This window comes from Haemaphysalis longicornis, unplaced genomic scaffold (genome assembly GCF_048455015.1).
Source record: "Haemaphysalis longicornis isolate Haplotype H1 unplaced genomic scaffold, Haemaphysalis longicornis Haplotype H1 scaffold_9, whole genome shotgun sequence".
NCBI lineage: Eukaryota > Metazoa > Arthropoda > Arachnida > Ixodida > Ixodidae > Haemaphysalis > Haemaphysalis longicornis.
Window position 1 is genome coordinate 81,402,231 of NW_027526460.1, and position 27,849 is coordinate 81,430,079.

General features: G+C 48.5%; 1 long non-coding RNA gene across 1 annotated transcript in view; it reads left to right on the plus strand.

The window, feature by feature from the left end:
- The first annotated feature begins 8,623 nt into the window (after positions 1-8,623).
- Positions 8,624-27,849, plus strand: part of LOC144153711 (uncharacterized) — a 135,120-nt gene continuing 115,894 nt past the window's right edge. The window contains exon 1 of the long non-coding RNA XR_013319355.1: positions 8,624-8,739. This is a non-coding gene — a long non-coding RNA (uncharacterized LOC144153711). The remainder of the gene's footprint in view (positions 8,740-27,849) is intronic.

The window sequence follows — 27,849 nt, forward strand, 5'->3', positions numbered from 1 at the left end:
TGAGAGCGTTGATCTAAAGTGTTGAAGAGTTCCTTTAACTGTAAAATGTACTGCAAAAGGTTTTCTATAGTAGGTCCACTATTACAGCATTAACTGAAGCGAAATGAAAAATTCGCTCGGACACAAAAGACTGCGTATTTGTATGAATTTGAAAGCCCTGCTTTTTATGGCCGCTAGTTTATTTTTATTGATTTAGTTTCTTTCATTTTTATAATTTATTTTAATTTATTCTTGGATCATAACACTGCAGTTTTATACCCCGCAGTTGTTTTCTTGAGGAAAAAAATTCACCCCACCTCCCCGAAGGGAATCGTGAGGAAATGCGAATGCACATGTCGAACACGTATTTCGGGGTCTTCGGCTCGGCGTTGGCGTTTCGCAGCGGCTTCCCGAGCACGGAGTTCGGCGTCGGCAGCTCGCTTCAAGCGCATGCGTTCGGCATCACGCGCTCTTCGCTTCGCAGCCTTGTCTTCCGCTTCTTCTTCTCCTCCGGTTGAAGATGACGTTGAAGCCACTACAGTGACGTCACCTCCAGGAAGAGGTGTAATGCTCGAATTGGATTGTATTACAGTTCTTGCTCGAGGTACCGTTGCCGGCAGACATTCAATTTATATATACTTGCGACCGAGCGACCGGGAGAGTGGGGCGAGCGTCGATAGGAGAAGCACCGAAGCACCACGCCAACCCTCGCCTACACTCTCCCACACACGCGGGAGCTCCTGCGAGCTCCAGCGATGCGAGCGCCCTCACACGCCCGAGCGCGCTCCTCCTCTCCACTCACTCGCCGCTGATCCGCCCGCACCATCTGCTGCGGTTGCTAGGGGAGAGGAGGAGCGCGCGCGCTCGCAGCTGTTGCTATGGGAGAGGGGGTGAGAGCGGAGAGATAACTCCTGCGGGCGCGCGGACGCCGCACGCCGCCTGACATGGCTCGACTAAGAAATGCATTCGCATTTAAAAATGATGGACGATTACGACACTCGCTAATGCGAAATTTGAGGGCAGCGCGAACTGTAGTCTTCTCGGCGACGGCGCATAGATGCTGTGCCCCAGGAAGTGATCGCGTCATCAGCTAATGCACGACGGTTTGCGGCATACTCTGTCGTTATCTCGTAAGGGGTCGCCACTGTGAAGCACGTCTCGCACGGTCACGGAATTACGCCCTCACCCTTACACTTTCGTCATACTTGCAACCTCTGTTTTCCTGCCAACTCTATCTTCGGTGGCGTCTTCGTTCTCTCGGTTACAACGAGTCCAACGCTGAGGGACTACGCGAAACCACCGGAGCGGATGCTTAAGGGCTGCGCTCTAACGCATGGCTCTACGTAGCCGCTGTGCAGCCATGTGATCCACTCCCTTCGCCGACAAGTGACGGGCCACACATCGTCTCCAATTAATGCGTTCTCGCCACAGTCTTCTGGAAGGCAAACAGGTAGCCTCCTGGCCAGTGGGCAGCACACGGGTGCCTCCGACGCCTCCCCCTTGGTGCATCTTCGCCAGAATCTTTTGGTAATGGGCAGCCTCCCTGCAGACTGCCTATTGCCCCGTCCTACTAAGCAGACGACCCGTCCGTCCACAATCGTTTGAATGCGTACCATTCTTTGGCCACAGCAAGGACTGTCTAACCCCCTTCATTTCCACAAAAATACAGATTTCGCGGGAGTTCCACCTGTAATCTCTATAATAGCGTAAATAGAGATATCTGGTCGCACAAAATTACTGAAAAGCTAAAAAATAAAAAAAAGTAATCACCAGAACTGGCAAACCGTGTGACGCCCTGCATTTCCACAATAATGAGGATTTCGGGAAATTTCCACCTGTAATCGTTATATAGGGTAAATGGAGATAATTAGTGGAACAAAATTTATAAGTGTAAAAAATAAAAAAAAAGTAAAATAATTGCGGAAACTGGCGAACCGTGTAACACCCTGCATTTCCACAATAAGGCAGATTTCGGGAGATACAAATGTAATCGTTATAATAGCGCAAATGTAATTAATTGGTCGAACGAAATTTTGAAAAACTATAAAATAAGAAAAATATTAAGCAAATAGGAAAATGGCAAACCGTATAACTGCCTGAATTTCCAAAATAATGGAGATTTCGCGAATTTTGTATTTGTAATTATAGCAGCGTCAATTGATATAATTGGTCGGACAGGATTTATAAAAACCAAAAAATTGGCTGTGAAAACTCACACTGAGGACAAGCGGCATAGGAATGCTACGCATTAGTAGATAATTGTTTGAATTTCTGCACAAATTTTTTAGTACCCTGGAGTGTCTCCTTGGTGCAGTATTTTGCGTCTCCGCCGTCTTCCCCCCTCCGCCCGGGCGTCTCGTGGAGGCCCACCCCTCGTCCCTAAATCAAGCATTCTCGCAGGAATCGCCTTCCTGGCAGGCAGCCAGACAGGCAGGTAGTTTACTGGTGAGCGGGAAGTCTTTTTGGCGCGCAGGAGAGCCTGAGCGCCAAATATCTTTTTTGGTTCCACCTAATGTCTAGGCACGCACACACGCATGCACCCATGTTTTCGCACAATGAGGCAAATAATTTTGCATTTAAATAAATTGATTGGTCTGCTACGCTTTTCATGTACCCCTTGTTTCAACGACGCTTTAGCTTTAACACGAAATCATTAGCACTGCTAGAAGTCGAAAACAGTCAGGCGTCGGAGTCCACCTCCTACTGTCAAGCGTGGCTGGTGGCGTTTAAAGCGATTTCCTTCTGCTCATCTTTCATATGCTAACGTACCAGTTAGAAAGAAAGAACGGCTTTCATGACTCATTGGACGCCGTGTACAGGACGGCATTGGATAGGGAACCACCGGAGATAGAAACTGCTAAATGGCATTTCAGCGACAGGTGAGAGCGGTTGGGCTCTACGAAAGATAATAGCTGAGTGAAGTCACAAGCAGCAGTAATTATCCCTTGCAGAGAGAGGGAAAATTAACTTTAGATAAATCGAGGAAAAGTTTCAGAGAGGCGTCCTCATTCAAGGGGTAGAGTCGACAGTCGTTTCCATCAAGAGAAACTTATCTTCCAGGCTGGAGCTGGCCAAGGCTTTCTCCCAAATATCTATGGAAACGTTTAGGTTGGGTGTATCTAGGGTGGACTTGTCGCAGCCGCCTACTGTGTGTATGAGGTTCCCAGGTTCCCCACAGAAGTGACGAAATGGTGAGAATTGTGTCCCCTCAAAGAGGTGAAGACTGATGATGTGTGGGAAGGTGTTAATCCGCACTGCACGGAATAATCTTTCCTGGTTATTCGCTAGCGATTTGTGCGGGAAGGAATACGTTCTACGGGAGAGCCTATAGTGCTAATTAATTTCCTGCTATGTATACAGGATGCATGCTCTCGGGCTCGGCTTCATCAGCGCTGGCTAAGCGGTTCAAATTTCCAGCCACGAGGTTGGTGATCTTGTCTGCAGGCGATGCCAGTATGAGCTGGTGCCCATACAATCCTGGCTGGTCTCGTTGGTGCTCTCTGCTTGTTCATTCAAAGTGTTGTAACATGCAATAGACTGTTGGCAAAGTTGCGCCACGCCGAGTGTGTTATTAGGCTTTTGGCGGCCCTTTGGCGAAAGCGCACGTGCTATCGCCTCTTCCTCAGCTTGGAAGGGGCTGTGTTCGGGGGTTGAGATGCTACACCTGTGGAAGGCTGCAGAACAATAGCACGAAGAAAGAGAAGGTATCGGAGAATGCTATCGGGTGTCTTTCGCATCAAATAAGTTGATCGTTGCTTTTTTTCTTTCAGTTTTTTTGCTTCCTAGTCTTACCTCATATATATATACACATTTTGAGAACCTTTTAGTGAATATAAGACATGCATTAGGCAATTAGTTTTTAACTTCATTGCGAGATGTAAATCTTACGCGAAAAATAACATTAGAGTGTAATACGTGCATAAAAAAGGCCTTTTATAGCGTTCAGGTGGTCGGCACATAACTTTCCGGCTATTTTGTGCGTAACTAAATTTCCTGATTGGTCGAGAAAGAGAACGCTGCAAAATTTACAAATGCCAAGGACCCCAAATCTATCATGTTTGTTCCAACCCTCTAATCCGCCTTAACAGACCCGCTATTTCCTCTAATCCATATTAATCAGCACCGCAGTACCACTAATTCACATTAGTTCATTCACTCATCTCACTAAACCACCCTAGTGTACCCGCTAATCCGCGTTAATCGACTTAAATCCATGCATCGAAACGCTATCGCATTTACTTTAAAAGTGAAAATGAGAAGGCCCCATTTTTTTTCAATTCTCATGTTCTCCTAGGGCAGTAACCAAAGGACACAACGGCACTGTACAAGAAAAAGTGATGGTGACGTGAGAACTGTGAGTGTTTGTGTCTCAGTGCTGTTTTTATATAAGTGCCCACTCAAACTAAAATAAGTGGAAGATACGGATTTATTGTTGATGGTGTCCCTGAAGGCCTTCACGAGCGGACACAGATGAATTCGCATTAACAACATGAAAACTTCACACGATTTTAAACACACTGCAGATAGAAACCATAAAAAATACGCCATGATATGTTGCCACGGAATATGCGTTCTAACCTAAGCTATTGTAAATGCAAAAAGATAATTTGGGGAGATGGATACCTAAAGCAAACTAGTAGTGTATACGGACTTTACATTAAATTTAAGGTAATAATAAGATGAGAACCTTATGGGCCTTGGGAGCTGCAGACTATGCAAAATATTGCGTGGTGCCGTCTGGCGAATCGTAAAAATATATTCGGATGCAAGGTATGGTACCGGGATGGAAAACTAGAAATCACAGTTTTGAGGCCCCGGAACCGGTTCGGAACGGTTCCTTCAATTCGTTCCGGTTCGGGTTCAGTTCCAAAATGGCGGAAAAATACGGTTCCGGTTCACCTCCGGTTCCGGGCAAAAATTCGGGTTCGGTTCCGGTTTTTGCTTCGGTTCCGGTTCCGGTTCGACACCCTGGTTGCAGTAGCTGAGCAGCGCCGTCTCCAATTGCTTCTCGACAAAGACGGCAATTCTGCTTGTCTTTTTTTATTTTCCGCGATTGTGGTCTTCCACCAGCCCTTCCTAATCTACTCGAGGCAGCAGTGGCGGAATCTGCAAGTCGTCTCGGGGAGGATTGGCGCACTCGTAGCCATGTCTCCAATGATCCATAATGGCTCCTATACAAGGCGGCGGCCGAGGTGGCCTCTCCCAACCTTGGTGTCTTTTCAACTTTAGCCTTAGCGCTTGAGTTTTTTGTACATGCGCGATAGCGCTTGACAAAAGTGGTGGATTTTTTTTTGTTTTGAATTTCTAGAGCCACTGCTCTAGTCGGACACTCAAGGTAGTTGCGAGACCCCCTTTCATGAGCACTTGTCATTTTCTCGCTTCTCGGAGATTTTGCGTTTTTTTAATGCCACTGCACGTGCGGAGCACGCACTCACGAGCGGACGACATTTTATAGTATTTCTTCTTGCAATGGCGTACTTACGGCTAGTAAAACAGCCCCGTGGTTAAAAAGTGTAACAATTTTCTTTTGCACAGTAATACGGCGTGCTGAATGCGCAATACGTACTGAATGCGTTCTGAATGCGTATACTGAACGCGTACGACGTACTAAATGCGTGGTGAACGACCCGATGCTGTCGAGACTAGCCCGAAACCTTCCTACACTTCGTTATGGTACTTTCTCTCTTCCTTCTTGAAACCTCCCGTGGCTTGACGCGAAGTCGGGGTGCGTGGAAGCACAAACGTGCTTGCGTCTGGTGGCATGCCCCCGCGCTTGCTGGCTAAGTAGGTCTGGGCAAGGCAGTGGACCAGCAGTGCCCATATAGCCCGCGGCATTTCCGCGTTTTTTTCAATTTTTGTAGTTGTTTAAATGATATAGCGCGGCGTGACCTTGATCTGGCCGTTTGCTTTAGTGAGTGCCATCAGCGACAAAGTGGGGTGCGGCGAGGCACCGGTGAGGCTATGATACCGAGAAGCACGCTTTCTTTGTTTTCGGTTGCTGCTGCGCGTGACGAGGTGTGCGGCTAGGCGCAATCGTTATTAAACAACAATTCAGCGATGGGAACACATCAATTGTTTTGTTAAATAGGCCATATGACATGCTTTGTTGTACATGCTATTTTGTAGTAGAGGTGTTTGTTGTAGTGGCAATTTTACTGGAGTACCTATACAGGGGTCGTTTACGGAAAGTAACTGTTTTTATTTGTCGCCCAGCGATGGCCTGGGATCTATTTAGGTTTTCGTGTGCCTCTGGATACTTTCTTCCGCTACATCTTGTGGTACCGGGGTTCTTGCACCCGGCCGCGGTTCCCCAGAAGGACACTGAGCCCCCTCGATCACACCTTTACTTGGAGTCCCGCTACGCCAAGGTACACCGCTCAGCCGATCCGGCTGCACACACGTCGCCCAGCCGAGTCCGCCATGTTCCAACCTCGCTCCTCTCGCGCCACCTCCTCATCCTCAGCCGGCACATGTCAATCCCGTGGGATTGTCCTCCGCCACTATTGCCGGATTACCACACTCTCCCCCCCTCCGAAGAAAAGGCCGACGCTGGCTGCCCTCGGCTGCAGTCGTCGGCACTCTCGAGGGACTCCCACGGCTCAGCCCGGATGGCAGTAGACCGGTGCCACAGGTGGCCTCCTAAGACCCGGGGGTCCTTGCAGAAGGTCCAAACGTGGCAAGGTCCTGTCCGCGGGCCTTGCTCCGCGGGTCGCGTCGGCACTCTCGAACGACTCCCACGGCTCAGCCCGGATGGCAGTAGACCGGTGCCACAGGTGGCCTCCTAAGACCCGGGGGTCCTTGCAGAAGGTCCAAACGTGGCAATGTCCTGTCCGCGGGCCTTGCTCCGCGGGGGTGGTGCCCGGCGCAGTCGTCAGCAGCTGTCCGCCTCGAGCTCCTGCTTCATCTTGGCGAACTCCTCCTCGGTCATGGAGCCATCGCCCTCGCCGAGCTTCTGGATCTTCTCCCGCGAGGCGTCGAAGTCCGGCCGCGGAGGGGCCGGGGGAATGATCATCCCGGCGTAGTCCTCGCTCACCTCCAGGGCGTCATGGAGCCAGATGAACTCCTCGTGCTGCCGAAGCACAGAGAACTCCGGCTTCTGGAAGTCCGACAGCGTCGTCTTGGTGTGGACAGTGAACTTGAACTTGTCCCTCTCGCTGAAGGCATCCGAGGTGTCCACCACCAGAGACTGGTCCGCCAGGTCGATCGTGTCTGACCACATCTTCAGCGAGCTGTCGGTCACATTTGCCGCGGAACACCAAAACGAGGAAGAAGACCACAATGCCCTTCCTAGGAACCACGGCCGGCCCCACGTTCAGGGCGCCAAATGTGGTACCGGGGTTCTTGCACCCGGTCGCGGTTCCCAAGAAAGGACACTGAGCCCCCTCAAACACACCTTTACTTGGTCCACCGCTCAGCCGATCTGGCTGCACACACGTCGCCCAGCCGAGTCCGCCATGTCCTATCCTCGCTCCTCCCGCGCCACCTCCTCATCCTCAGCCGGCACATGTCCACCCCGTGGGATTGTCCCCCGCCACTATTGCAGGATTACCACAATCTGAATTAGTATAAGAATTCTTTATATGTGTTGAGTGGGCCTCTGTCACCAGACATTCCTTCTGAAACTATGTCAGCAAGGAATTGGGGGGTGAGGCAGTCTAGATCTCGCTCAGTCTCATGTGCAACGTCCTTGCCGGGCATTCAGGAGTGCGCAGCAGACCACATAAATTGTGGTTTTAGTTTTGGAGTATCGCTTTACGTCTCCAGTGATATTTTATCCAGTTCTTGAGATATATTCTCCTGAGACGCTTAAGATTGCTAATTGTTACCCGCTAATTATTCCCTTTGCCTTTCGAAAGCTATGGGGAGGGTTAGTATCGCCTCTTCTTAGTTGTAGCCTATTTGAGTTTTAGTTCAATTACTTAAATGTCACTCCAGCTTAAGTCCCTCTGGTGACGCATATCCACGGACTCTTGATGAGCGCGGCTCCGGTGGATTCCGCTCATAAGCTCATAAAATCGCTCATAAGCTTACTAACGCTATTGCGTTATTAGCTTCGGAATGTAGCATCTGCTCGTTTGTTTATTTTAAGATATCTCCGAACACTCACTTGTTTTCTACCTTTAAATGTGGAATGCAGCTCGGTTAGTCACATTTTCCCCAGATAGCTGTGCTGGATTCCATTCCCTGAAGTTCTGCGCTCAAGAAAATCACTAAACTTCTATTTTGGGGACTGCGATTTTACAAATATATATTCGCTTAGCTGAGTTCGTTGACAGATGTCTTTGCGGTATTTCGAGAGACGCCAGTGTTTTTCCTAAGCTGTGCTGACAACCCTTTCTGTTATTCTGATACAATGATAATTTAACCAATGTTGATAATAAGTCATTGCAGTCATGACACCTGACCTCTAAAGGCCACATTTCAGACACAAAATGAACACGAACGTCATTCGAACTTCAAAGCTATTCGTCACCAGCTTATGAGTGCACATTAATAGGTTTTTGCTCTGAGTCTTTAAACAAATTTACCGCAATGAACAAAAATACGAGTACCCCAGCAACAAAACTAAAAAGTTTGTTCATCGCTCCCTACTGTATAAAAGAAAATATGCGTGCATATTGAGAGTAACTCTTCTTGCAGTTCCTGCCATTCCAACCACAACAGGTTTGCGTTATGTGGTCTTCCATGCTTGCAGTGCTTATTGGTGCGGCTGTAGTGAGTAGTAAACGCGGCAAATTGACTAAGGATGACCTTGTTGAAGTAAGGAGTATTTACATTTATTAATAATGTTCAATTTTTGTGACCTAGTATTTTATAGTCGGCGGCCTGATTCCTCTACTGAATAATACATGTGCTAGTCTAAGTCCAACAAGAAAATTATCATACGGGCCTTAGTCTAAGTCCAACAAGAAAATAATCAAACGGGCCTAAAATGCTGTCATGCTCTAGAGACCGTACGATTTACAACGTAGAACTACCACTTCGCCACGGGCACTTTTTACATCAACATTATTCGCGCTACTCGTTCTTACGAAACGATAACAAAATACCAAACGTTTGTGAATCAAAGAATAAGGGTCTTTCCAAACCCTGCTTTAAATATTTAATTGTTACGCATTCCAAGACAACCACGAGTTGCATAGACTAGTCACGGATGGAAATAAGAGCCCTCTGATGTTATCATTGTTCAGGTATTTCTGAACACTTCCAGGCGAGGGTATCTTCATTTCAGTTTACTCAGCGCGTCCGCCACGTACTTTGCTTGAGATCTCCCCGATGTATAGAAACTTGTGGTAGACTTGGCCACTATACCACACTTCAGACAGACATATTCTGTATCTATCAGAATGCCTTCGTCAGGCCTGCCTACGCTTCTTGCCTCACATCTCACCTTCTTTTCTGTTTTCAGCCTACGGCTACTCCTTAATCAAGCGTGTGTATTTTTATTTGCCAACCTGCTTCCTGGCACCGTTGTTTTTATTGCAGTTTGTACTTAGCTAAGTTCTTTCATTTTCACATTCATTATTACGATACGTCAGTGCGGTATGAATTATCCAGGAAAGAGTGCATGGTTCGTACAGCCTTATTCTTGTGGACTGATACGGCTTGGCGTTTATTGCATGACAATGTTCTTCCACATCACCCTTTCCCTACGCTACTAAAGACAACAAACTTTGTGGTTCATTTTTGTTACATATAACATGTATCAGGTAATCACACTCATTCGGCTACTTTAGTATCCAATATATATGCAATAGCAAATTATCCTCGCCCGTGGAACAACAAACAAAAAATATATTTGTTTTTACATATGCGTAATTACTTCCCTTGATCGCTATCTCCCCGGAACACTAACAAAGTTTGGCAACACAGAACGTCTAGCTTGCCGATATATTTTCTGTTTGCTGAGATTCCACGTTAAAAATCCCGCAGTGAAAAGCTGGGATCTGTGAGCATATCAATATATGCTCACAGATCCCAGCTTTTGCTGATGCCTCCTTTTGTTGCACCTGCTCTAATAACAGGCGTGAGGCTAATTCTTGCTTCCTAATGTTGAAATGTCGTGTCCGAATATTTTTTCCGGCGTTTATATATTTTTATTTTTCTGACATTGTAAATATTTGTAATATTTTAAATATACAGTATTGTCTAATGATCGGCGGCGGAAGAACAATATTTTGTTTATTGTGTTGCAAAGCTGGCAACGGCAACCTCAGTAAGCCTAAATAACAACGTATAGAATGTGCGTTGACTCGAATATTATGGCAAAAGTGACGCCAACACAGCTCGGCCCTTGCATAGCTGAAAACAGCTTGGGGAAAAATTATACGCGTTAAAGGAAGATTTCTCAGCTATGCGACCAGATTAAGAGCGTAAAGCAAGCTTGATAGTTCTAATAATGTGCAAACGCCTCCTTGACAAGCTTGTCAACATCACTTCTTTTTCTACAATCAACCAAGGTGTAAAGCATGTGCATGCTAGCGAAATGCGATTTCTCGGATGTTTTGTTTCGCAAACCCGAAAGTGAAAGTCAAAGCCTAGGAGGAAGACCTTGCACTCCTTTGGTTATATAACCAGGAGAACATCTTCCAGGTCATAGTTCTTAAGGGGATGGCATCAACAACGAAAAATGAAGCGGAGTTTTGTGGGCTCGTGGGGTTTGACTCTCTAAAGTTTTTCATCGAGCGTGCAATGCGGAAGCAATTAGGTATTCCAGGATCCTGGGGCAGCTGAATCAGAACAGCGGGAGTCATTGTTTATCGGAGATAATTAGTGTATGTCTCAAGAGCGGGTTTTGGTATTTTGCTAGTAGTGGAAATTCGCACAGCTTGTCTTTGGTGAAGTTCAATGTTTCCATTTGTTGAATTAAAGGTCATGACTCATAAGATGCGCCTGGGCCATTTTTGAAGCTATTATAGCAGTATTTACTTCGCTGGTGCAAAGGCCCATATGATATCAAAAACGCCGCAAGAACCTTCTTCTTCGGCATGATCTCGTGGTGTTGATCTGGAAAATATGTTTGGCTAACTTCTTTTTTTGCATCCTATTTTCGTCTTACCGGCCGATCATTGTTTTTAAAGCAAAGCTTTCGACCTCTACCAGCCAACGATTGATTCGTGGCGTGCGGGACAAGAAAGCCCCAACGGGGAAGGGAAGGGGGGAGGGCGGTTTTCACTGACAGAGCACAGTGTAGATGGCGGGGCGATAGGGCGCTATTACCCAGCGTTCCCCACCCGCAGCTGCTGCTCGCACCGGCGGGCGCGTCGGAGAGGCGGCTTTGTCGTATACGTTAGCAATGATCCTTTTTGTCCTTTGCTGTCGTGCTTCGCGTCCATTGCGCGCTTCATTCGCACGGCTTGATTAACTTGTTCGACAGCACCTCCAGGGTAACCCGGATCCGACTGAATTAGGCGGTCGTACGGCAAATATACGTTAAGGATTGGCTTGCAGGGCGGCAAAACAAAATGTAGAGACCACAGACAGACATCTGGCAGCTAGAGAAACGCTACATTTTGCGCACTGCTTGCCACGAATGGGACTCCGTTTTCTAAATTAGTAAATACCAATTCGGTTAGTTTTAACATTTATTACAAAAGGAGAAATAAGCAACTTATTCTGATAAATAGCGATTATAAAAGTTTTCTCAGCTTTGTCGAAATTCTCAAACTTACTAAATTAACTAGTGTAACTGGGAATAAATGGGAATCACTAAGCTCACATGCCGAATTGGTTCGGTGTCGGCGCTTGTGTCACGCGGTGGTGTCGCCTTAAACAAGCACATCTGGATGGTTAGGTTCTGTAACTGCACGTGGCTGACCAATAAACCAACAGCAGCGGCTACCCGGAGAGCTCTCTTTCAACCAAGCTGCGCACTGTGGCCTGCCGAGGCTGCGACCTGCTGCTCCACTGGCTGCCGGGCCACAGTGGCTTCCGGGGCAACGAGGACGCGAACGCTTGAGCCAGGGGGGCCCACCACGAGGGCACCCCAGTGCCCAAGACGTCACGGCGTTCGAGGAGGCGCGCACCGCCTTACCCCGCATGGTGCAGGCGATGCACCCCGACCCACCAGCCGGGAGTGGCCTGGCACCCCGACCGTTGCACACAGGCATCAGCAGGGACGCCCTCAGCCTTCTGCTCCCCATGCGGCTCGACTGCTAGCGCCTGCACCGACACGGGCACAAGGACTCCCTACATCTGCGGACTTTTCAGAACCGGAGACTCTAGAACACCTACTCTGCTTCTGCCGCCACCACGCGGCGCCGAGAGCAGAGGTCCACCGAGCGCTCTCGCGTCGAGGCATTCCGAGCGCCGGCATGGAGAAACCTTCTATTCCCGAAGGGGCCTGTGGCAACCAAACGGGAAGTCTTCGCCCATCTGTTCCATTACCTCGAGAGGACCGGCCTCACGCAACGGCTTTAGCCCTGAGGGCAGTGATTGACCAGTACAGGTTGTGCCCGGATTGACAGCTTTATAGGACTGACAGCTCTCTTTATAGGTTTTTCTCTCTCTTTCTACTTTATCATATCACTTCCCCTCTACTTCCCTTCCCCTGCTCTGGGTTGTATGCAATTGAGCTCCCTGCGGAACTCTAAATATTCCCAGTGCATTTCCTTTCCTTGTCATCTCCCACAAACCACAACCACCCACCACCCTTCGAAATACGCTCCTCTCCGTTTTTTCTCACTTCCGACTCACGGCCGGGCTACAGCGGCTGCGGCGTCCGACGCTCTAGCCCTGCCGTGGACGACGCTCCTGCGTTCAGGACGGCATCCCAGCGAATTCAAGGTAACGGCTGACAAAATCTCTGGCTTCGCTCTTTGTAGAGCCGCGTGTGTGAATTCAAGTGACGTCGCATGGGCAATTATTGTGTGTGTCATTTAAAGCTTTGCTTTCCAACCACCTTCACAGCGTGCATTGGAGCCAATTGTGAGAACTATCGATTTTGTGTTGCCCCAGACGCCGTTTCTGTATATAATTGTCCCATATTCAATGTTAAAGCACAAAGCCATTATTGTCTTAAAGATGATACCTTACAGGATTCAGTTTCTCGCATTTTTCTCTCAGCGCACGTACTGACCGATTAAAAAAAACTGCACACGTGTTATCGTTGCTTCGTCCTTGCTGACATTTTCTGTAAGCCGTATCAAATATGTAATATGGTGTTGCACTCATAAGAGAAAGAGAGTCAACAATGCGTTCCTTCAGGCTGCCGCGAACCTTTCCTTCTGTAAGTGATTTTGTTAGGGGGAATATCTGCTGATGTTTCGCCGTCTAATTCTAGGCGAAGAGCCACAGAAGAGCGCGGAGTGACGAAACGCGTAACACAGCAGTCGTATTAGTGCCACGTTATTTAAAGTCAGGAGCAGGGCAGGGAGGTGGCGGACGCACAAGAGGCCCCCACGACGTCCAGGAGTGTGGCTGTTACGGACTCTTCGTGGCCAGGTCCGAGCTCCCACAGGATGTGAGAGGAGAGTAATGGTGGAAGCAGTTGCTCGGACACTCACATAGGGAGTGAACAGAGCGGCGGCAGCATTGGCTGCGGTGCGGCTGCTGAGCCATTGCTATGGATACACGTGTGCGCCCCACGCCCCAGTTTCCGACGTGGCTAAACGGCCTAGTGGCGGTGCGGCGCTGCCTTTTTAAAGAGTTAAAGACACATGCTGCGGGTGTGCCTGCGGTGCGTCTTTGGGAAAATAGATGCCCCAATCGATGCGTCAGACATTTCTGTCAGGTTTCCCATCAATGACGTTACCGCGCACCGTTGGATACGACCACGAGCACGCTAATTGTTCATGCGGGCGATTCGCGAGCCCGGAAAAAAAATCTGGCAGGTTGGACAAGCGAAACATGCGCGTGCTGCGACTGATCCTTGGGTCCTCCGCCACCCAAACCGGTTCCCGGAGCCGCAGACAAGCACATGGACGCTGATGTATTTCTCCCTTAAAGAGACCATGCAGACCGAGCAAAAGATTGGTTTGTTCTGAAAATTGCCTCGCTTGAAAAATACTGATAACACTTTAACGCAAACTTCGCTCAAATAATCTATGGATTTAGGATAAAATGAAATTGCGATGCGACTCACTAGCTGATTTTCTGCACTAGGGCTTACAACGTGTTATCACAGCTGTGCGATTTTCTTAGGCCGGCAAAAGTAAACGCAAGTAAGGCAGGGCTTGTAAGCATGTACAACGACTATTTTCGCCTAAATGTAATACATATTCATTTTATAGCAGCAAGAATGGTGGGGTAGACAATGGAAGTTACGAAAGGACATGAAAACATGAAAGCATCAGCCCGTAATGTTGGTACAGCGCGCACTATTATTGTCATGGGAGAACAGCAGTCTGCCGCTTTGGGGTTGTCTCACAGGGCACAGGCCAATTGGCGTAAGCGACCTTGTCTTACGTAGCCCTGTTTGTCGCGCATACACTATGGTAACGAAACGATTAATACCTAATGTAACAAAAATAACCCAGGTGGAAATACGGTCAGAAGTAAAGCAAGGGCAGACAGCGGCCTTTCGCAGTGTGATGGCGCCACTTAGGAAAAGTAATGAAAACAAAAGTGTTCCCTAGTGCGCTGCAGAGCGCACTAACCAAGCGCACTAACGTTCGCTTCAAGGCCGACCTTTGCTCCGTAATTGTAGTCATCCCGAAACCACGATTTGCGTGAGAATCAAAATTTTCTATTAAAATCAATAATCTCATATTGAGGAGAGCATCGTTTGCTTCCGGACAAGCGCGGGGGCACTATAATATACCAATTTTTTAAATAATACAAACTTGTATTAAGTCATCACGGCCCCTTTATGAAAACAAATCTTAAAGGCAATAATGGCTTTGTGCTTTACCATTGAGTATTGGGGAATTATAAAGAGAAACAGCGTCTGGGGCAACACAACATCGATAGATCTCACAATTGGCTCTAATCCATGGTGTGAAGGTGGTTTGAAAGCAAAACTTTAAACGACACTCGCAATATTTTCTCATGCGACATAACTTCAATTCATACGCGCGGCTCTACAAAGAGCGAAACCAGAGATTTTGCGACCCGTTACCGAGAATTCGCTGGGGTGCCGTCAAGAACGCAGGAGACACGGAATTTTCGTGTTACGTTATTTATTGTTGTTATGGGTTCCTACAAGCCCACTTATTTCAGAAGGGCACAAAAGATAATTTGTCGGAACGCAGATAACTATTTATAGCCCCGTTTATATATGCCAGACCAGCCGAGGTCTCCATTATCACCGCGCGCCCGGGAATCATTACGTCTGTACTAAAATCCGTGACGTGTTGTACACGCCGCATCAGCGCGCGCCAACCACAACCAGTGCGTTGGCCATTTCACTGGGGCCCTTAAATTGGCAATTAGGGGCAGGAGGAGTCGATGGCGTCATGCTGATGCCAATAGCGACAGGGTATCCGTTCTGAGCTTTCTCCTGTGGGCAAGCATTAAAGTGAATTTAATGTATATTATCACGAAACCAAGTACGACACATTTGTTTTGGAAAAGAAAGAAGTTTATTGGAGCGAACTTGTGCTCCCCTAACAACTAAAAAAATACAGAGGCGGTGAGGGAGCGGTCGACAAAGTGACGTGCGTCGGCGAGCGTAGCAGAATCGAATACCCCGGCGTCTGCTCTGCAGGCTATTTATCTTTCGGCGCGCGTGGTTCTCGAACTGTCGATTCGCATCGAGAACATTGTAGAACCAAGAAGATTATTCCGGGCTGTTCACGTTAGATCGGAATGCTCTCCCTATCAAAACAGATAACACATGCGGCACAGAAAGAAAGAATGGCACACGCGCTTCCCTTGGCACAGAGATAACACAGACCGGCGCAGCCGGGCGGTAAAAGCAAAACACAAATAAACAAACCCCATGCATGGTTCGCTGCATTACCCCCCCCCCCCTCTAAGAGTGCATCGACCCGATACTAACATAAGCGACAGTCGGAAAATAAAAATAAAAGTTCGTCATCGTTCGTAGAAAGGTTTTAAGCGAACCACGTGGACGACTTCGGGCCGCGTACGTCGTCGTGATGTGCCGGAGTCACCATCGGGGATCACTTCGTAGGTAAGTTGGCCAACACGTCGTAGAATCTGGTATGGTCCGAAATACCGTCGCAGCAGTTTCTCGCTCAGCCCGCGTCGTCGGATGGCAGTCCAGACCTACACACGATCCCCAGGATGGTACTCGGCATCTCGGCGACGGGGATTGTAGCGTCCGGCATCCACCAGCTCCTGGTCCGTTATACGAACTCGAGCGAGCTAGCGGGCCTCCTCCGCACGTTGAAGATATCCTTGGACGTCGGCGTTGAGGTCGTCGTCTTCTACGTGCGGAAGCTTGGCGTCGAGCATCGTAGTCGGCCTTCTTTCGTAGACAAGCTCGAACGGTGTCATCTGCGTACTTTCCTGGGTCGCTGTGTTGTACGCAAACGTGACATACGGCAGGACTTCATCCCAAGTCTTATGTTCAACGTCGACGTACATAGACAGGATATCCGCGATCGTCTCGTTCAGACGTTCCGTAAGTCCGTTTGTTTGGGGGTGGTACGCCGTCGTTCTGTGATCCGTGTTGCTGTAGCGTAGGATTCCTTGCATAAGCTCCACAGTGAAGGCAGTTCCGCGGTCCGTCATTAGGACTTCAGGGGCTCCATGTCGCAGCACAACTTGGTTAATAAAGAACTTGGCGACTTCTGGTGCAGTGCCCCTCGGAAGAGCGGCGGTCTCTGCGTAGCGCGTCATGTGGTCTGTCGCTACGACAAACCACTTTTTCTAGGATTGTGACGTAGGGAACGGCCCGAGAAGGTCCATTCCAATCTTTTGGAAGGGCCTCGATGGGACGGCGATCGGCTGCAGAAGTCCGGCGGGTCTCGTAGGTGGCGTTTTTCGTCGCTGACAGTGACGTCAGCTCCGGACGTAGTGGGTGACGTCAGATGTAAGGCGGGGCCAGTAGTACTTTGCCTTGATTTTTCCAATTGTGAGGGCTGTGCCGAGATGTCCGGAAGACGGGTCGTCGTGGCACGCTTCCAAAATTTCGTCACGAAGGTCTGCTGTGATGACAAGAAGGTAATTCGTTCTCGTTCCGGGGCTGAAATTCTTCTTCATGAGGACGGAGGTTCTCAGGCTGAATGCTGTTAAGCTGCGTTTGAAGGTCCTAGGTACGGTGACGTTGCGTCCCTCGAGGTAGTCGATTATGACGCGTAAGTCGGGGTCGGCACGCTGCTGAGCGGCTAGGCCGCTCTCCCTCACGATTCCGAAGAACGCGCTGTCTTCATCAGGGTCTTGTGCTGCTGGGTCGACGGGGGTGCGGGACAGGCAGTCGGCGTCGGATTGTTTCCTGCCGGATTTATAGACGACTGTAACGTCGAACTCCTGCAGGCGCAAGCTCCACCGCCCAAGAAGGCCAGAGGGGTCCTTCAAATTGGCGAGCCAACACAGCGCGTGGTGGTCTATCACAACCTTGAATGGTCTTCCATTCACGGGGGCCCTTAAATCGGCAGTTAGGGGCAGGAGGAGACGATGGTGTCATGCTGATGCCAATAACGACAGGGTATCCGTTCTGAGCTTTCTCCTGTGGGCAAGGATTAAAATGAATTTAATGTACATTATAATGGGTGCTGTTGAAACACCCCGGGAGATATTTCCATATACAAGGAAAGCCTTTTTCATCGTCATCTCAGCTTCGAAATTTCGAGTGAGTTCTTTAAAACCCGCTGATGGAGTGCGAACTGGCCAGCTCACGGTGCGAGGATCGAAAACGCCTCATCGCTCGCGCCCCAGCTGCTCCGCTGGCTCGCTGCTATCAGGACTTTGAAAGCCACCCACTTTTATGCTCACCAAACGTTTTTCAATCCAATCCAAAAAACTTGCGATTGAGCAGACGTCCTAGCCAATAAGGTGAAAGAAACATGAAACGACCCTAGTTTAGTCTCGTGGACAAACATGGCGCTACCTGTTTTACTCCCGCGCCGTAGGCATCGCAATGCTTGTGTAACACACCAACCCAATGCGCTCGATCACTGAGAGGACAGCGGACATGTCACATTTGGCCGCTTAAAGTCCAATTTTAAGCACTTCGCCAGCACAAGGGATATGACATGAAACCTATACCTGCGGCTGCACACACCCCCTCGCAGCTCGTGCACGCCAACATCCTGTCCTGTGCGTGCCCTTAGAAGTGAAAGAAACCGTACAAAATTACTGTTCAAAAGACGTTAACCTGAACAATTATTATTTACCCACGTTGGCAATCCAAGCCGGCAAGTTGCTGTTCATGCGGGAGGTATTCGCAGCTAGTCAAAGAGCTGGAACGTGAGGCCGCAACGGCGGTAGCAGCGGATTTCCGCTGCTTTCGCGCCCATGCGCGCTTCTGTTCCGGCCTACACTTCTGCAATCCCGCGTTTCTTCCTCCGAGCGGACGACATGCGGCCATACCATAGCGAGTTAGAAGTGCAACGCTTCCAGCTTTATTCTAGCGGACAGATATGTGTCTGTGCATCTTCCCTCCCTAGTCGTAGGTATCTTCCTGTCTGTGCAACCCACTATTACAACCACCACCACCATCATCATCATCATCTTATTTAAGCCCGCTGCAGGGAGAAGGCCTCTCCCATAGATCTTCAATTATCCCGGTGCTTTGCTTAGTACGACCAATTTATTCGCTCAAACTTATTGATCTCCCACCTAACTTTCTGCCGCCCACCCCCGCCACGCTTGCCTTCTTGGGGGATCTACTATGTTACCCTTAACGAACAACGGTTACCTTATCTTCGCGTCACATGCCCTGCCCACGCAAATTCCTTCTTCCTTATTTCTAGCAATATGTCCTTAACACGCGTTTATTCCCTGAACCTCTCCTGCTCTCTTCTTGTTCCTTGACGTCACACCTATCATCTTCCGCTCCATTGCTCCTTGAGTCGTCCTCAACATAAGTTGCACCTTTGTAGCGAACCTCCAAGTTTCCACCCCGTAGTGAGTACCTGTAAGATGCATCAGTTATACACTTCCCTCTTCAGTGGAAATGGTACGCTGCATTCATTATCTAAAAATGTCTGCCGAATGCAATTCACTCCATTCTTATCCGTCAATTATCTCTGCCTCATGGTTGGGATCCGGAATCTCTACGTAGCCTAAGTAGATTGATCACTTCCACTACATCGCCACCAATTTCAAACCACAGTGGTCTCCCGAGGGTATTGAGCATCGCTTTAGTTTTCTCCATATTAATTTTCAGGCCCACGATTTTACTCTGCTTGTCCAGTGCGGTAATCATGCATTGCCATTCGTCCCCGGAGTTAATTAGCAAGGCAACGCCACCAGAAAATATGAGGTTATGGAGGTATTTTCCATTAATCCCTACGCCAACGTGTTCCCAATTGATTGATTGATTGTAGGGTTTAACGCGCCGACGCAACGCAGGCGATGAGGCGCGCCGTAGTGGAGGGCTCCGGATTAATTTTGACCACTTGGGGATCTTTATCGTGCGCCGAAATCTCGTACACACGGGCGTTTTTGCTTTTCGCCTCCATCAGAAAAGCGGCCACCGCGGCCGGGAATCGAACCCGCGACCTTGTGCTCAGCAGCGCAACGCCTTAGCCACTGAGCCACCGCGGCGGGTGTGTTCCCAATCCAATGCAACACATCAACGAAAACCCAAACTACTCGATTGTGAAGAATAACTTACAGGGCGGATTAAGCCACGGAACTTCCACGTTTTTATTTCCACCAGCACAACGGGCATGTTATCGGTAGCGGCATGATCTTTCTACCCCCAGTGCCTGCTCGCGTAAACCGGCAATCGGCAATGGGCGCATACATGGCAGGAAATACACTGGCGAAATTGTCGCTCGGAAGCCTATCAAGCTGAAGAATGAAAGGTTCATCCCGGCGTTCCAACGGGGCAAGCTACAAATGTGCGAGGGGGAACTTCGGGTGTCAACAGCGGTGGCTTTCGGACGTTTTTACGCCCATTTGCGCTTCCTTGTGTCGCCACAAACGTCCGATAACGGCGCTACTCCCGTTATCAGCCGAACGCGGAACTTGTGAAAAAAAGAATCGGTGGTGGCGAGGGGAATAACACTTGTGAGAGAGGGGCCAGCGGTGGCGAGGAGAAGCCCCGCAGCGGCGCCGCGTAAAGCGGCTTCCCCCTAATGAAAAGGGGGGTTTTGTTAGACATATTAGAAATTGTGTCGCATTAAGAAGGCACGTAAAAAAAGGTGGGTAAGGTGGAAAGCTGGGCCAGTTGGTTTACAGTTTTTGAAGTGGGACCGAGCGTTAAACGCTGCACAAGGGGAGAAGACAAACACGGACGGAACTGGTCCGTGTCTGTCTTCTCCCTGTGTATAGCGTCTTAACGCCGGTTCCTTCTTCAAAAAGAAAGTTGGTATACCCGCAAGGTGTCATGATGCCAGCCTCAAACTCAAATGTATATATATGCTCGAATGAATGCTTCGGGTTTGGCTATCTACTAATCAAGTAGAGCCTCGATGACACGTTTCCGGTTCATACAATTTTCCGGTTAATACGCTCTTAATTATCAACACTCAAAATGCCCCATAGGGTTACGGTGTTTGTCCCCGGTTAGTATGTGCCTGTATAACACGGTTTCTCGGTACTGACGTTCAAAACTTTTAAAATTTTATTGAACTACTACCGGATGATACGTTTTACGGTGAATAATAAACGCTCCGACGTGCGTCCGGAGCTATAGCTTCAGCGCGCGCGGTGCAATAGGCAGGCGCCTAGTGGCGGCCGGGCCGCCTTGGTCACAATGGCGGCTTTCAGGCAGTGCTGGGCTTGCCGCAGCCACTTAGTAACCCGCCTGCTTTTAGCCAACGTCGCTATATAACGCCGTCCCAACGCGCAAAATACTATCCTTGGAGGAAATCGTGGGGAAAACACGCAATGAAGCAGCGCCGATGCGGGACGAAGCCTCTGAGAAAGATGACGGAGACGGCGCTAAGGAAGATGTGGCATCTCCGGCGCCCACGTATGCATAGGGCGTAGTCGGCTTGAAAGCGGTGAAGAGTTACTTTCCCGCGAAGGACAATACTAGTGCGGACAAAAGTCTGGAATGTTTTCAAAATGAGCGCTCGATCTCAAGGGCCGCAGCATCCGGCAACAGACGTTAACAGACACCTAACTTTGGAAAGACCGCCAAATTCCAATGTTCTTCTCTCGATTCCTTTGCTTTTTCAATGCGGCGGATCATACCTATTCGCGGTTATTAATTATTTGAGGGTCCAAATTTTTTTCCCTGAGTCCGACCCCCCAGGGTCCATTTGTGCTATTTCTGATTTAAATTCTTCAGATAAATCTATTTCGAGAACAAATTATCGTAACTTTTTTGGGGGGGTGAGTATAAAGTGACAAAAAATCGTCGGAGTTACATACATGTGGTTTGTTCATGAGCAACACAAGAAAAAGTCGTAATAAAAACGAGAGAGTACCAAGCCGGCACCTTTTCAGTCAATCGAAATCAGATAGACATCAGTTTCGCGGGCGCAAAAAGGGGAACCGCCCGGAGGATGATACGGAAACCAGCCGTTGTGCGCACGCCGGCGGATGCGTGAGCGATAGACGGTGTACCGCTCCTATAAAAAACCAAAAAGGTGAACAGAGCCTCATCAGTTTCGCATGCGCCATTGGTCTGTGGTAGGCGCAAGAAGCCTGAGGCGCCGGGTGGTCGTCGGGCGATACCCAGTGCGCCCCCTCGTTACCGGATTCGCAAGCGATAGCCGGCGCGCCGCTGAAGTATACACAAAAAAAATAAAAAGAAGGGCCATCAGTGGAAGAAAACAGTTTAACGTATTTCCAAGGATGAGAAGTAGGCGAAAAAGGCGCGCTTTTAAGTGCGAATGCACTTTATAAGCGACCCCAAACCATCCACCGCCGCCGCCGGCGGCGGCGGCGGCGGCGGCGGCGTCGGCGTCGGCGTCCGCAGTGCTCCTCTATATTTAAAAAAGAAACAGCATCCGGCGCCAGGTTTCGATCCGAGGACTTTGCGGCCGCAGCGCGACGCTCTACCGACCAAGCCACGGACGCGACGGTGATATCAGTGTTAGTGACGCGCCTTATATCTTTAACGCATTCAAACTACGTCGTCAGCGGCGTGCGTTGGCGACTCAGCGGCGTTATAGCGGCTTGATAACTGCGTGGTGTACACGTGATACTACAAACCCGATGGAAGAGATGGAAGAGAAGGCGGCGAGGCGGTGGGCTGCGGGGGCCGAGCGCAAGCGCCGCAAGCGGGCCGACAACCGTGCATTCGCACTTTCACATTCTCCCCCTCGGGGAAATGCGGGGGAATTTTTTAAAACATACAAGCGATGACGTACATATACGTTATTGACCATTTTGGAGGTGTTTGCAGAGGACGTATATGTACGTCCATGACCCTGAAAGGGTTAAGTTCGTACCTCGCATTTTTTATGTTCTACTGTACTAGCGGGCGAGACACCATTGTTGTCACCTTGCACGCGTGACAGTAATGTATTATTGGGATACCCTGAATTACGAACAATGAAGCGCGTGTCTTCCAGTACATGCCGCGCATTCTCGAGACGAGCCACGTATGCGCAGTACGAACAAGTTACCAGAGTTCGTGTCCAGCCTTGTTATGGCAACTCCATCGTTCAGCTAGTGATCATTTTGGTTTGTGAGCATTTCGGCGCCAGCTCCCACGAGCCTTATCTAATTCCGTCGCTGCGCTGACTGAAAACGGCAGACGCAGATATATTTCTTTATTTGGTTATTGCATTCTGAGCGCCCAAGAGACCACTGGCAAGGCGAGGATCTTCCCATATCAAAGTTGGTCATGAACTCTCGTAACTCACTCCTACCGCGCATACGCGGCCCGTCGCCAGCACGCAGGGCATGCACTGAAAGCCATGTGCTTCTTCGTTCTTATTTGAATATATCCCGATAGTACATTGTGGTTGGCCGATTTGACGGCAATTTGTAGGGACGCCCTTGTGCTTTGAGGTTGAAGCCAAATTAAACAGTTATCAATAATGCTGTATTTTATTGATGATCCACTCTGTGACAAAACGCACATGATTGCACGATTCTCTAATTTGGGCACAGCTAACACAAGAGACAACATTGTCAAGTCAACATGAAATGCTTCGGGCCATTCCAAGAAGCACCAACCGGAAGTACAGAAATACTGGTTCAAAACAAAAAACGAAATGCCGGGACCTAGCCATGTTTCAGGCCACCAGCTGCGGAGACTAGCTGTCGGTCCTCCTACAGCAGCTACTCGCTTGATAGCTGCAGGATTCATCGGGGTGTGGATGTATTGAGCAAATGAGTAATGCCGCATAATAAGAAGCCACATTTTCTTTTCTCATAATTCACAATAACACTTCCCCAAACACCGCACGACTAAATCACCTCCTCTTTACAGAAAACTCCACGCAATGCATGTTCTTCCGTTATTTATGCACACTATACTGCACCGCTTGGGGGATGAGACCAAAAGCCCTGTCTTCCCTTCACTATAAGCACTTCCCGTGAGAATTGGAATAGCATGTTATTTAGCCCACGCATCGGCGATAAGAGTATCTTCCCTGAGAGAGTACTAGCGCCATGATTATGCACGAACATCAGGAAGAGGAAGCCTCCCCACAATTTATTTATTTTACTAAAATCCCTGCATTTGTTTCGTATAGGCTCCTGCGCTCAGGATGCGAAAGAGGGAAAGCTGCCTTGGGCAGTCCATGCCTCCGCGTTTCCCGTACGTTTTCATTGAATAAAGCTAATGAAATTTCGATATCCTAGCGGCACTGGCTTCGGTTACCAAACACGGCCAAATACATTCATGGGAATTCCATTTGGCACAAATATATACTCTTGGCACACAACTTACCCAAAACATAGCGGAAATGTCAGCTTCAGTGACGGAGCTGTCCCACTCGCAAGTGCACCGATGGTCATGTGATCGAACTACAACTTGAACCTAGCACTTTCTGCTTAATATAATAACCTTAATATATAATTATTGTCACTCAGAAGAAACGTGAAGTGAGTGCAGTAATTGTATAGTTTACAATTCGTGCCGCAGGGGTTCCTTGCAGCGCTCAAGAACGCTGCGTTGCAGCGCAGGCTGAGCGCTATCTGATTTCGGTCGTTCTTGGTAGGGTTCGCAGCTGTGGCTCAGAGGCTATGGCGTTTTGCTGCTCCTTCCACGGACACGGCTTCGTTTCCCGCCCGCGGCGGTCGCTTTTCTGGTGGAGGCGAAAAGCGAAAATGTCCGTGTATTCGAGACTTGGGAGCGCGTTAGAGATCCCCAAGCGGTCAAAATTATTCCCCAGGCATCAACTACGGCGAGCCTTATCGCCCGTGTTGCGTCGGCGATTTAAGCCCAATAATAAATCAATCATAATTTTAGGCGTCACGAGCAAACCGAAAGTAAAACGTCATATAGCAGCAGTACTCACTTCCGCTCTGTGTGACTAAGTGCGAAGCAGCAGCTCGCTTGTGGTGGCGAAGCACGGCAGGCCCAGAGAGTGGGATCGCGGGTACGTGCAGGTGATGCCAACTCGGTGCCGGTTGTGCGTTCTTGTATTGCATTCACCTGTTTTCTTTCGCCCTCTCATTTCGCGTAGATTCCGTTCACATCATTTATTCCTCCTAGTTTTCTTAGAACAAGCGCGTGCTTGTAAATAATAAAATCGCGCGAGCTGATGTGGTTTTATTATAATCAGCGTGTGGAACCGGAATCGAGCCGAACCCAAAAGGTGGAACCGAACCGGTATTTCGGCCGGAACTGAACTCGAGCCGCCCTTTTTTAAGCCCGGTGAACCCAAACCAGAACTGAACTAAAAAAAAAATAACGGTTACCGGTTAACGACGGAGTTGTTCTACCATCCGCTCCTGATCGTGCGCGGTCAACGACATTCGGGGCTTTTCTCTTTTACTTACCACCGACTTCCCAATTTTTCCAGCATTTTTCTAATCAGATTAGTGAAAACACTACCAACGCTCTCTTGCTCGCTACAAAGGGAAAGGTATTTGCAAAATAACCATTCTTGGCAGCCTGCCGGCGAGATAAAACATGTCCTGTGCTCTTCCCTTCCTGCGACTCTGTAAAGTCGCAGATTACTGCAGATTGCGCAGATTGCAGCAAGATTTCTGCACTGCGCAGCAACCGAGGCCCACTCCCGAATTGTGCATACTTGTTGCATTTCATAATATGCTTAAAAAAGGTGGTATACCTGGAAAGCTTAACTGCTTGAGAAGCGTTATGCGGCTCGGTGGCTGGGCCGTCGGCTACTGACCACAAGGATGATTGTTTGATAACACACCAGTGGGCTCTTTCTGATGATGTAAATAATCAAAAAACTTCTATGTGTCGATTTGTGGACGCACGGGAAGATTGCCTCATGGTATAAATTGCTTTGATGTGTTGAAACATACCGTCAGCCCCACAACCCAGAAGTACCTTCAGGGAATCAAATGCGCCAATATTTTTTACCTGTGTTTTTCCACCGGAAAAAAAAAAAAGAGAAGAGGCCCACCACGTGGTTTGAAATTATTCCAGGCTGAGGTCATTAAGGAAAAATTGAGGCCTTTTTTTCTGCATTAAGCCAGCGAATAAGCAAAAACCGAAAGGTAGATTTTGCTGTAGACATCCCTTCCTTTGTCCAACCTTTATTTAACATATCCAAACGTGTCATTACGGCAAGAGCAGCGGACGCCGTGGTGACTGGTATAATAGTGTTTTTGAGGACGTGCCGAGTGGACAACTTCGCGTTTTTTTAACATATACAAATATTGAAATAAATATCAGAGAAAAAACTGTTAGCGTGAAGCCCTAACTTTGTTATATTGCTGAAAACTGTATCCCAGAATTTGCAAGCGTTGCGTATATGATGTCTTGGACAAATAGCTGCACAAAAGAAGTATTAAAGTAAGAATGCAGAAAGGAAGGACAGTCCAACCGTCTCTTATTTTCCCGGCGCTCATACTATGCGCGGGGTATGCTGTTTTGTCTCTTTCCGTGCGGCACGGTGTTTTCGGAGATGTCCTTTACTGACTGACTATCTAGTCTAACTCGCTACTCTGCTGCTATTGCGACTGTTTCTTCGAGGAGAAGTAGTGCCGTCGACAAATTAAAGAGCGCCCTCACAAAAGAGTCCCACGTACAGCTACAAGCGCCCAACCACCCTCATATCTTGTAATCGCCTAAGCCGGTACGAGACTAAGCTACGTAGCGGATAGCACAAGGACGGTGGTCAGGCACGACAGACAGGCATTCGTGGTAATGCACACATGTCTAATAACCATTTAAAACAACATGCTAGTGATCAGAGCAGGATCGATTCATCGGGCGCTATGAAGAACTCTTTGTTAGCAGAATTGTGGCTCACACCCTCGAGAAGGTGACTGCAAACAAATTATTTTGGGTGGCGCAACAATTGAATTTATGTGTAGTTTTTGCGTGGCTGATGTAGGAATTTTAAAACAAAGATTTTTACCTCTACCCACAAAGGTTTCTGTCACGATCATATCAAGCGAACCAATTAAAGAAGTTACCAGGACCGCCACCAATCGCACACGTAACGAACAGAGATTGGAAGCGAGAATCCGTTGTCTTACCGATTGAGCTACGAGCCCACGCGGAGACGGGAGCGACAGACGTTTCACGCACCGAGAACACCTGCGGGATTACCCCTTGCGTTCGCGCTGAGTGACACGTGATAGCGCCATGCGACCTCATGCGAGCTGTGCGCTCCGCCGATGGCACCTGTAGCGCCCGTGTGTGCGCCTTGCGCATGCGCCTGGAGTTAGTAAAAATTGGAGAATGCTCACACCAATGCATGACATGTCGCCGATCTCGTCACCTCCGTCGGCGGTGGCAGAGACGGAGAAGTGAGATCATCATTCACCGGGTTTGAACTTTCTTTAAGTTTATAAATATAGACTTTCCACTCATGTTCTTCATCAATATAACTCAACCAACCACCATTCGTGGATCATGCAACGATTTAACCTTATAATAAATGTCTCTGAAGTAATAAAGGGTGTGGTTCAATGCGTTTCTCTATTTGTTAATGTACATTTTTGTAAAGCCATATGTGTGAGTTCAAGTGAGGTCGCATGGGTAATCGCTGTGGGGGTCATTTACAGCTTCGCTTTCCAACCACTTTCGCAGGGTAAATTGGCTCGCATTTTCTTGTGCTACAGCTGATGATGAAAACACATAATTGGTATTTACACACGTCTTCGGCTAATGTGCAGTGGTGACACGCCGGTACGTGGTACGCAGAAATAACTCAAGGAATTTATTGTTGAAGGTGATGGGTGATTCCAGACTGAGTATAGAAATTTTTAATTTTAACAACAACAAAAAAGGAAGCGGGAAAATGTATATCTCGCCGACAGCCATGACTCTTTAAGGTTCTGGTTCCAAGTAGTGCCCGAAACCACACCAGGGCTAGGCGGAAATACCTCCCATATCGTCACTACTTCATGTGTTTTCATTAATAGATGGCATACTTACTTACCATTGCCTTTAAAATTCCACAATTTTTTAAAGAAAAAAAGCAGCATTTTAAATGCATTAGAATTCTGCTCAGTTTTTGTATATAAAAATTTTATCGCCATTCACTAATATTTACCCATGGAACCTGTTCACGAAACGGGTCAAGCCACTGAACCAGTTAGCGGACCAGTTCGGGTTCTGACTTCATCGAACCAAAGATGAACCGGATCGAAAGCTTTTTCAGCCCCTTACCTCGCTTCTTCGATTGAGGGCTGCTATACCAAAGGTGATTGATTGAACACTAATGAGTGCGGCCCTGCGCAAAGCAAATCGTGCGCGTTTAAGAAACTGATGCAGGAGCAGGAGAAGCGGGTGCCTCT